Source organism: Melopsittacus undulatus, chromosome 6 (assembly GCF_012275295.1).
Source record: "Melopsittacus undulatus isolate bMelUnd1 chromosome 6, bMelUnd1.mat.Z, whole genome shotgun sequence".
In the NCBI taxonomy this organism is placed as follows: Eukaryota; Metazoa; Chordata; class Aves; order Psittaciformes; family Psittaculidae; genus Melopsittacus; species Melopsittacus undulatus.
The window spans coordinates 47,761,585-47,773,186 of NC_047532.1; positions in this window are offsets into that span (position 1 = coordinate 47,761,585).

An 11,602-nucleotide genomic window follows, 5' to 3' on the forward strand; every position below is an offset into this window, starting at 1 on the left:
CTGAGTCCGAGCTCGGGACGGGCTGGTGGAGGTGGCTACCAAGCAGGCAAGGTACCCACCGGGGTGGCCTCCTTTGCCTCAGTGGGCTGACAGCAAGTGCTTCACTTTGGGGGGCAAGGTGGGCCATGGTGGGGAGGGCTGCCAGAGCTGGGGGTGTGGGAAGCCACCGGAGGCTCCCGTGTTGGTTGCGGGGCACTTCCCACCAGCCTTGGCCTTGTTCTGGGTCCTGCAGGCCCATGAGGTGCCTGCATGGCATACAGGCACCGCTTGTTGGGGGCTGTGGTAACCCCGCTGTGGAGGGCCAGCCCCACACACCCCCTCTGAAAAACACCCTCCACAGAGCCCTCACCCAGACAGGGGTTTGAACCCCAATGAGCTGCCCGGCAAAGGGGTGGCGATGATGAGAAGTGAGTGATGCCACTGGAAATGGGTCCTCTTGGAATTGGCAGGGGCATTTCTGGGCACACGGGGAGTGGGAGCGGAGGCAGGAGCAGTGCTGGGCACTGCTACAGGTGCCTCAAGACCCCACTGCAGGGTGTCCCGCGTCAGCCTCTCCATTCCCCCCCTCCCTGGCAAAGCTCCTTGGATAGAAAGCAGCCCTTCTGCTGTGTTGGCATGTAGGGCACAAAGCAGTGGCATTACTTAGCCCTCCCTGAGAGCTGCAGCTTGGTGTTGAAGGCCTTGGAACTGAAGTGCTGCTTGGGGGCAATGAGAGCCCCCAGGATTTGGGTGCCCTCCCCTGACAGTGAGCACAGAGCGGGTTTTTAAGCAGCATTGTGACGAGTACGTATTTTTCCCAGGTGAACTGCACCCCTGGAAAGAAGTGCCTCGTCTTTTACAAAATACTGCTTAAATAAACAATGACCCACTATAATTTTTCCTTTTGAAATTAACTCCTTCAGGCCATGAGGCTTACCCATACCCGTGCAAAACGGTTCTATGGAAAGAGCTGCCAGGAATTTCAAAGGAAAAAAAAGAAAACAAAAGTGTCTGGGAGAGAAAAGTTTAGCTTGACAGGAGAGAGCCTGTAAATCTCTCCCCTTCCCCGTGGCAGTCGGAGATGGGTTGTGAGAGCAGCCTGTCCATTTCAGAGACGGGTGCTGCCAAACAAGTGTTACTTAAAAGGAGTTTTGTGCATATTGATGCCTGTGCACGGAGGCCAGGCTGCACATTGCGCGGGGACAGCCTATTCCCTGGCTGAATTGGACTATCTTATTTTCTAATCTAACCTAGTTTTTTTTCCTATTTCTTTTCTTCTTTCCTTTCTTTTTTCTTTTTTATTTTGTCAGAGGTTGGTGCTTTGCAGGAACCTGTTCTCAGTGCAATCTCGGAGCTTTTTGTGGGTGTCTGATTTCTGTAACATGTTTTGGTTTCCAGTATGAATATAACGTACAAAGAATATCATGACACTGCTCTAGGTGTATGTGATCTTATCTACCTGACATTTAGGGGTTTTTTAACCGTCCGATTCACCTGATTTGCATAAAAATCACATGATGTTTTTTCTTTTTTTCCTCCTTTTCTTCATGCATCATCATAACAAACTACTCCGGTTTACCAGGCTGTTTTCTGTCTGTCAGCATGAATGCAGGGCCCGACTCTCTCCCCCTCTTTCGTCCCTGATGGAGGTTTGAGATGTTAAAGGTAGCACCTGGAGGGGACCTGGGATCCCAGTCAGCCACTGGAATCCTTAATAAGCAAACATGTACCATTCAACTTCCAAGAAAACAAAGCAGCTGAGCACGCATCCCATCCGGTTCTTGTTAATTAAAATAGATGACACTTCTTTTTATTGATAAAGAAACTCCTCCGGAACCCCCCTCCCCCCCCTCCCCCCCCCCCCCCCCCCCCCCCCCCCCCCCCCCCCGATCCCAGAAGGCTCCCCCTGCCGCTGTCCTCATTACAAAACAAGGCCACAATTAAAATAAACTCCAAGAGCTAAACAAACTGCTGCCTCTCGCTGGTCATGTGTTAACTTTAGCTTTTAACGCAGAACAAAATGTTTTCCCTGGTATCGGAAGAGGCATGAGCTCTGGCTGGGAGGGGAAGAGGGAGCAGCAGCCGGGCGTATGGAAATGGCAGGGAGTGGAGCACTGCGATGCTCATCGGGGCTCCTTTTTCGTGCTTTCTTTTTTTTCTTTTTTTTTTTTTTTTTCCTTCTTTGTTTTAATTGGAGTGTTTGTGATCTGGCTTGGTCCTTACTGCGAGGGAAAGCACTGGAAGTGGAAAAACTTGAAAGTCATGGTAAAGCCTGGCTGTTCCAGCACGCCTTGGGCACACCTGACCGTACCTCACCCCTGCCCAGCCCGGCTCCAAGTCAGCCCATTTGACCGCTCGCTCATCCACAAGGCCTTGGCCCAATTTGTGTTGCTCCTATCATGCCTTGTGCAGAGGCTTTAGGCAACCATAGGTACCACTCCACATATGCTGGCATCTGAAGCTGGACTGATATGGGAGGGGGAATGACAGAGGGCATCCCAGAGAACAGGACCAGAGGGATGGAGCGACGGATGGAGGGAGGGACGGCCAAAGGCTGCAGAGGGGCACATGGCCGGCTGGTCCACAGGTCCTCCATACAATGATACAGCTTCCTGCACTGTCTGAAAGCATGCTGTTGCCTCCATGCCATGTGCAGACACCCCATCTGAGGTTACAAATTGCACTCAGACCAAAAACGCATGAGAAGAGCCACTCGGATGACAGAGGACTGTGCATCCACACCACTCTCAAATAAAACCCCAGGATAATATTCCTGCAAAATTGCCCAAATAACTGGCATATCTGCTTGGTTTTCACTGCCAGGAGACAGTGCAGACTTGCCTGTCAAAAATTACTTTCCTCCCACGTAGACAAAGGAGTAAGATATCTGCCTGTCTTTTTCCCTAATTTCCCAAACACTGACTGCAAGTAAATATCAGTTACCAAGAGGTGCGCAAGGATCGTTCCTGTACCACTGAGCACCAGCAGCTTTGTGCCATGTCTGCCCCATCTTTGATTTAAAAGGGAAACTTTATCCAGAAGTTTTCCAGCCACAGATAATTAACCTCCCACTCCTCCCTGGTCCCTTTCAGTTTTTAACCAGTTATGGACCAAAGGCCACCAGTGCCTTGGTGGGGCTGTGCTGGTAAGGTGTCTCCTGGCAGGGTGCATGGTGAGGGAGCCTTCGCCCAGCCAGTGTCCCCAGCCTACTTCTTTGCTTGTCCCAAAATCTTGTCATCCCAGTGCCTATGAAAATATGGAGCGTGTGACCTATGGAAGCTGAAAATCCCTGGCCCGTGGCTGAGCTGCACCACTGACCTCTTTCCCGTTCAGCAGATCTGTCAACTTTAAGCTGTCAAGATTAAAAAACCTGACTAACCCCTAAAGATACTTTGCTGATAAGGAGTTGTGCTGAGATAGTTCAAACCTAAGAAGTAAGTGGTTGCTTTGTTGGGGAAAAAAAAAATAAGCCAAAAAGTATAAAGGCAGTGCTTGCTTTGGATGGTTAGTAGTGTTATTTATTGCTCTTATACTCATGCAGCAGAGAATCTGGCAGATCCCTGATATTAAAAAGCAGAAAGCAGTCTAAGAAGAAGGACGATGCCTCAAAGTTTTACCGGCACAAGCACATTGAAATTTTGAATCGGTTCTGATAATTTTTGAATCAGGCCTTTAAGGCTCAGGCTAAACTAGCCTGGGTTTTATTTTGGTTTTGTTTGTTTGGGTGTTTTGTTGGTTTATTTTGTTGTTTGTTTTTTTTTTTTAATAACTCCCCGGCCATCTCAGCCAGCAGAGTGCTACGTGAATTTCTGTTTCTCTCTTCAAATAAAACATCAATGTAAATTTTATATTCTTTAAATGATCTGTACAATCTTGTTGATTGAAAGCCTTTGATTTAGACTTAAAGGATTTAGTGACTGGATGAGAGGGTATCTGGAAGCAATGGTAAAAATCGTAATTATTTGTTTTACTGCCTCTGAAATTCTTATATTTCTCTGTTCTATCTCTAAAAGCATGTTTGGCAATAACAAGCTGTCTCTGAAAAGAATTCAATTAAATATATTGCCAACAGAATATTTTATATATTTTTTATACTAGTAGTTACAGTGCTAAATAATATATTAGTAGATTTATAGACTACATTTAGGTATGACTATGAATAGCTACAGTAAAGCCCAGGAATATTTGGATAAAAAAGGGGGGAGGGTGGATGGCTTGGTTTTGGGGATTTAAGATTTTTTTCCCCTTGTGCTTCTTATTTGAGTTACAATTGAAGGACTTGAAAAAAATTGTATTTTCTGATCTGCTATTCTCAAATGACGAGAATAAGTCAGCTATTTCTTTGAGGCAAAAATTCACGTGGGATTTCTCCTTGTTTTAAATAATGAAATATTAAAGCAGTAAGAAAGAAGTAGGCAGATTCTACGATATGGACATGAATCGAATGGGATATTTATTTGCATAAGTACATGACAAATAGGGAAGGATCGATCCCAAAACTGTATGAAATTGCCAGTTACTCCATTACAGAGTTACAAATAGATTATTACCCGTAAGAAGTAACTCTTAATGTCCTAAAAATAATTTAACTCTAGAATTATTTTTATTTAATCTGGTAAATGACAAATATATTTTTAATTGCTGTAAAGCAAAAATAAAATGTCTTCCAGGAGCTCGAAACTAAACCAAACTGCTCCCCCCACTCCTCCTAGTTTTTTTCAATGGACATTTCTTTCCATTTATGTTTTTTTTTTTTTCCTTTTCTTTTTCCTGTCGAAGTCTCCTCGGCTCTTCTGAATTTTGCAATTTATTTCTCCTTCCTTTTGCCTCAAGAAAAATACTTTTCATCTGAAAACATGATACGTTTTTTCTTCCGAGCCTCCTTGCAAATTGCCTCGCTCTCTCCAGACAAGTTTCTAGGATCAACAAGTTAACCTTCAGAAAGATTACAAAGGTGCAAGTGGGCTGCTTAAGAGGTGAATCATTAAACATAAGGTGAAGTATACGACTGCAGAAGGTTTCAATTAAAGTGACAGTTCAGGCAGCCTTTGCCTGCCCGGGAAAGGTATGCTTTTATTGTCAGCACCGCATTGGGAACTGCATCCATCCTGGGCAGGAAAGGTTGGTTCCCCCCAGCCGTGTTCTGCCGTGCCAGAGCTGCTGTTGCTGCTGCGGTCCTCGCTCAAGCAAACAACTGCACTGGTTTCAGAGTGATAAATTCAACTGTGACAGCATTAAATATGGGAAAGGGGCCAGATCTCCTTTCTGTCTCACCCAGGATGGAATGAAGGAGCCTGCTTTGGACGTGCCTTCCCAGAGGCTTCAGCCAATGCTCCGCACCACCCTGGCCTGAGGCAAAGCAGGATCAGGCCCACAGATTTCCCCATTACTTCCCCCATTTCTTCCCCAAATCCTGCTTGTTTCTACTTATTATTATTTTTAAGGTAACTTTGTTTTAATACGAGAGCATATTTAAAGAGCAGCTCCGGGGTGAAGGGAGGAATGCGAGATCCTTCCTGAGTTGTGGAAATACTGCAGTTGTGCTGCTTCGTCCCAGCATCCCCATGGCTGCTCGGAGTGAGGCTGGCATGTCGGCACTTCTGGCCCCCTTGCCAAATTTCCCATGCGTACCCAGGGACTGTCTGCCCCCATGCAGAATCTATAGCTATGAAGAGAGGGCAGCACATGGGTGACCAGTCTACAGGCAGCTGCCTCTGCTGTCTGCCCTGCATGAAGGCATCCTGCATGTTTGGAAGGGGTACATGCAACCTTGGGCTCATTTTCCCTGGCTTCAGGGAGTACTGTAAGCATGGTGGTGAGGCAGGAGGTAGAGGGGGTCAGGTCAGCTGTTCTCCTGACCTGGAGCAATGTTGTGACATTTTTCTGGCACTTTCCTGGTTTAAATTTTAAGTATTTCTGGGATTTGTATTTCACCCTGATATGATTCCATATGGCAGCCCTGAGTGTGGATGAGATCCTCTCCACAAGGATGCTCCAGCGATTGGGTTAATTCCCTCCTGCTAATTCCTTATGTAATCATGTGGGCTCGGATCCTCAAAAGTATTTGTGTGCCTGCCTCCCTTGGAAATCAGGGAGTTTAATTGTCTGCTAAAATTATTGCGTTTTGTTTTGAAAGCAGAACAGGAAATAACAAACTTGGATTTTATGAGATTTATTTGCCTCTTTGTGGCCACAGAGCATTTTGTCTACCTTCACAAACAAATTCACGGTTAGATAGTGAGGTGCCCAGGTTACATGTGGATTTTTAGAATGTAACCAGTGGTAATTGGATGCCATCATAGGTTAGGGGAGCTGGGTCTTGGGCTGTTGGTGCTTCTGGTCCCGGCTGGTAAAATGCACACAGGACAATGGCATGGTCTTGCAAAGATGCTGTAGGGAAGAATCCATTAAAGACTGTGAGATGCTGAGATAGGGGGATAATAGAGATCACGTCAGTGAGAGATGCCATCTATCACAGATAACGATTGCACAGCTGACTGCATCTCCCTCTCTGGAAATGGTTCCTTTCTTAGTTTCATTTTTGGCTATATGACCCAAAAGAATTCTTCTCACTCCCTGGCGTTTGTCCCCTTCAGATATTTCATGCAACACGGAAGAAAGAGGAATCAAAATACCATGACATTGAAGTTTATTGCTGATCCTGCTTGTGTCGGTTGAAATCAGTTGCTAAGACCTCAGCCTGCAGGACCCTGTGTTCTGTATTTTTCTTGTCTAGGTAATCACGATGGCAGCAGGGGGAGGTAAGTATAAGGGAAAGGACTGACTTTATTAGGTGTTAGAAGAGCTTATTAGAAAACAGGGGGGGAAATGCAATAAAATCATAAAGATGTGAATTAAACCAGTGATGAAATCCTGTCCCTGCTGACTGCAACATGACACTTCTCATGCACCCTTTCTCAGTCTGGAAGATCCCCAAGCATTGATAAACATTTTAGAAGAGCCCAATTCAACAGCAGCAAGCGGTGGTGAACACCAAGAGGAAAATTTCTCGGGTGCCAGAATCAGCCCGGCAGCTTCAGAGGCAGTGTTTAACCTGCTGCCTTGCAGCCTGTGGGCCCTGTTTGGGTTTGTTGTCAGTGAGTAATTTAGACTCACAGTATACCTGGGTTATATTTAGGCCAATTAAATTAATTGCTGGAACAGACAACCTTTTTTATACCCAAGGCAGTTTTTGCCCCCCTTCTCGATACCGTAGGGCTGATGTAGTGATTCTGGTGCTTTGGTCTGGCAGTCAGAGCATGTGTGTGTTTTACATTAAGAAACAGCAGCAGGGATGGATGCTGCTAGACAAATATTTGGTTAGTTTTTGTAATTATTAATATTAACAATACACTGCCCTCTCAAACACCTTTCATCTCAGAGCGTTTTCAAAATGCAAGTAAAGCCAAGCCAGGCAGCTCTGCTCTAGGGGCTGTAATTAGCTTTAGTTCCACTTTGTAGATGTGGAAAGTAAGACAGAGGGAGGCGAGAGGATGGGAGGGAGCAGTGCTCTGAGCAGAAGCCAGCAAGGCCTGCCTGAAGCAAAGCTGCAGCCACTGCCAGGCTCTTGGTGGACCTGTCCTGTAAGGCAAGCTCATTTTGCCATGCTGTGCTGTTGCTCAAGCCAGCTCCTGAGCCATGAGCCTGAACTTTCCCTCCTGGGAGGTTCAAACACACCTTGGGCAGGAGGATATCCCTTGGTCAGATGGTTTCATGTTGTTCTCCTTCACAGCCCTCCTGGTGCCTGGGCTCCACACAAAAGAAACCCACAAAATGAGAATGGTTCCTCAGTGACCAAGAATAGGAAGGACTTGTTAGCCTTTGGAGCCTGGTCCTCACAGCTCTGGGCTCTCACATCTTCTCTGGCAACTACAAACTCACCAGATTGTCTTTTTGCCTCTGGCTGCCTGTTGCAGGATCTCTTTTCCCACATGGTTGGCATGCTGCTTCCAATTTCTACCCTATGTTTGTTCATAGGCTGTTGCCCCCTCTGCCATGCTTAGGTCAACTCTGTATGCTCTAGGTCCCTTGGACATCTGTGCCCAGGCTGTGGGTTTTTTTTTTTTGTTTCAAAATGGATAGAAAGCTCAAAAATTTGGGATTATGTCTTAGGTAATTTGAAATCTTATTCCAGAATCATTTAGTAGATGTCTGCCCATTTCTGACTGACTGATCCCTTTCCCTCTTTTTGACCCTGGAACAGAGGTAGCAGAATGCACCATGTGTCATGGACACCAACCTGGCAGCCTGCCCCTTGGTCTTATCAACAGCTTCATCTGCAGTTAGTTCATGGGGCTTTGGCTCATGACCCTTGTTGGATACAGCTGTGGTGGCTGAAAAGGTTGCCATTCCACTCATGGATGTGGAGGACACATATCTCAGGAGATTTCAGCATATGGATAAGGTGATTCGCATGGCCTCTTCTGGTCTGCATCTTTCTTTAGTAGGCCATGCCGTGTTAGCCAGGATCTAGGCCTAAAACTAAAATGGGTAAGTAAGTGATTGGTCTAATTTTGAGGGGAAAAGTAAAAGAAACAGAAAAATGCAATGAGTTGAAATAGTCTATTCTTGGTCTAATTTTGAGGGGAAAAGTAAAAGAAACAGAAAAATGCAATGAGTTGAAATAGTCTATTCTACTCTACTCTACTCTACTCTACTCTACTCTACTCTACTCTACTCTACTCTATTCTACTCTACTCTACTCTACTCTACTCTACTCTACTCTACTCTATCCTATTACACTCTGTTCTGTTCTGTCTGTTCTGTTCCATTCCATTCAGTTCCATTCCATTTCACTCCATTCCGTTATTCTGTTCTGTTCCATTCTGTTCGGCTCTGTCCTGTCTATTCCATTCCATCCCATTCTGTTCTATTCTATTCCTTTCTGTTCCATTCTGATGCACCATGAATGTGTGCTCCCAGCATGTTTCCTGGTTTAGGCCCTAAGTGCCAGCACAGAGATCCTGGCTGTTATACTGAAATTAGTTGAGCTCAGCAGATTGTCAGGGCTTCAACCAGACACAAGAATTCAATCACTTAAGTATATTTCAGATCCCAATTGACCTGGTACTTCTCTCTTTTATTATCTGTGCACAGTTTCTCCTGCTGTGCCAAGATTTCTGTGTTCTTCATTTCTCTTCCATCTCTGATGCCACAAAGTCAAGTGAATGTCTTCAAGGAAATCTCAGTAATAAAACCTATTTCCTCCTCTCTGCTGCAAAGAGAAAGCACAGTAATAGTTTCTTTATCCGTCAGGGACCAGTTAATGCCTCACTCCTCATCATCACCAAATGCAGCTAATAAAGGAGTAAAGGAGATTTGGCAGTTTAATGCAGCAGCTAATTTTGTGCCTGCTGCCCTGCCAGAAAGTATTTTCACTTTTGGGTGATGCCAGAATAGGAGAGCTGATTAATTAGCCTTCTCTTGAGCAGGAAGAGCTCAGCTAAGATGCCTGCAGCCCCCAGACATCGCAGGCATTTGCCAACTTCGTTAGTAGCTGGCATTCCCAGTATCTCAAGGGTTAATCAGTCTGTCTGGGGAAAACAGAGCTTTCCCTCAGGAGGGAGTAGGTCTATTATACAGATCAGGTATAGCTCTGTCATTTAGAGAACTAGCTAGAGAAAGCTCCTAGTATACAGGTGCTGGCCAGAACCCACCAATGTAGTGGCTCACAGTGGGTCACTACGCTCTGCATTTGAGGGAGGCAGTGGAAAAACTTTCAAATCCCTCTATGACTCTGCAGATTCAGCTTTGGAAGGGTCAGCACTGTAGCTATTGCATGCGAGCATGGGGATCTATGGAAATGGCTCTCAGGAGTAGCAAATGTGTTTGTGCAACGAGCAGAAATGCAAAACAAGGAAACCCCAGCTTTTATGGGAAAGTCTCTCAGCAGAGACATTCAAACACATTCACTGACTGCAGTTAAATACACAGGAGACACCAGGCACATATGAAGGCAGCTCCCCAGAACAACAATGGACCCAACAGGGCCATGATAAGCAGAGCCCCTGCGCCAGCTCAGCAGTCCTCTCCGTGGGTCATTAACTTCTCAGGAGCTTTCCCTACCTTGCCTTTGTCTTCCGCAAGGTGCTTCAGAACATCTTAAGCCTGAGCACAGATTAATTAAACTCAGAGACAAGAACAGACAGTTTCCATAGGACCTGGTCATCTTCCTTTCCATGTAATTTTTCTGAGGTTTTATTATAATGTCTGTAAGACTTTGCAAGACCAGGAACTTACGGAATATATTCATAGGAAGAGAAACTCCCTCCAAGCATGGGATGTGTAGCATCTAGCAAAACAAGTCCTTCGGTCTTGGTTGAGTTCCTCTAGATCATAGAATCATAGAATAGTTAGGGTTGGAAAAGACCTTAAACACCATCTAGTTCCAACCCCCCTGCCACGGGCAGGGACACCTCACACTAAACTGTGTCACCCAAGGCTCTGTCCAACCTGGCCTTGAACACCACCAGGTATAGAGCATTCGCAACCCATTCCAGTGCCTCACCACCCTTACTGTAAAGAACTTATTCCTTATATCCAATCTAAACTTCCCATGTTTGAGTTTGAATCTGTTACCCCTTGTCCTATCACTACAGTCCTTAACGAAGAGTTCCTCCCCAGCATCCCTATAATCCTCTTCAGATACTGGAAGGCTGCTCTGAGGTCTCCATGCAGCCTTCTCTTCTCCAGGCTGAAGAGCCCCAACTTTCTCAGCCTGTCTTCATATGGGAGGTGCTCCAGTCCCCTGATCATCCTCGTGGCCCTCCTCTGGACTTGTTCCAACAGTTCCATGTCCTTTTTATGTTGAGAACACCAGAACTGCACACAATACTCCAAGTGAGGTCTCATGAGAGCAGAATAGAGGGGCAGGATCACCTCCTTCAACCTGCTGGTCATGTTCCTTTTGATGCAGCCCAGGATACATTTGGCTTTCTGGGCTGCGAGCGCACACTGAAGCCGGCTCATGTTCAGTTTCTCATCAAGCAACACCCCCAAGTCTTTCTTCGCAGGGCTGCTCTGAATCCCTTCTCTGCTCAACCTGTATCTGTGCCTGGGATTGCTCTGACCCAGGTGTAGGACCTTGCACTTGTCGTGGTTAAACTTCATGAGGTTGGCATCAGCCCACCTCCCAAGTGTGTCAAGGTCCCTCTGGACGGCATTCCTTCCCTCTAGCGTATCAACCGAACCACACAGCTTGGTGTCATCGGCAAACTTGCTGAGGACGCACTCAATTCCATTGCCCGTGTCAGCAACAAAGATGCTGAACAAGACCGGTCCCAACACTGATCCCTGAGGGACACCACTCATTACTGGTCTCCAGCTGGACATTGAGCCAATTGACAACAACTCTTTGTGTGCGGCCATCCAGCCAGTACTTTATCCACCGAGTGGTCCACCTATCAAATTGATGTCTCTGCAATTTAGAGACAAGGATGTTGTGTGGGACAGTGTCGAACGCTTTGCACAAGTCCAGGTAGATGACATCAACTGCTCCACCCCTGTCCATCAATTCCCATCATAGAAGGAGATGCTGTGACAGTAATAAAAATACTGACAATTTCGGTCTGGAGATTTGAACAATTTCTGTAGAGAGCTGGTGAGGAGATGAGTGGCTGTAAAG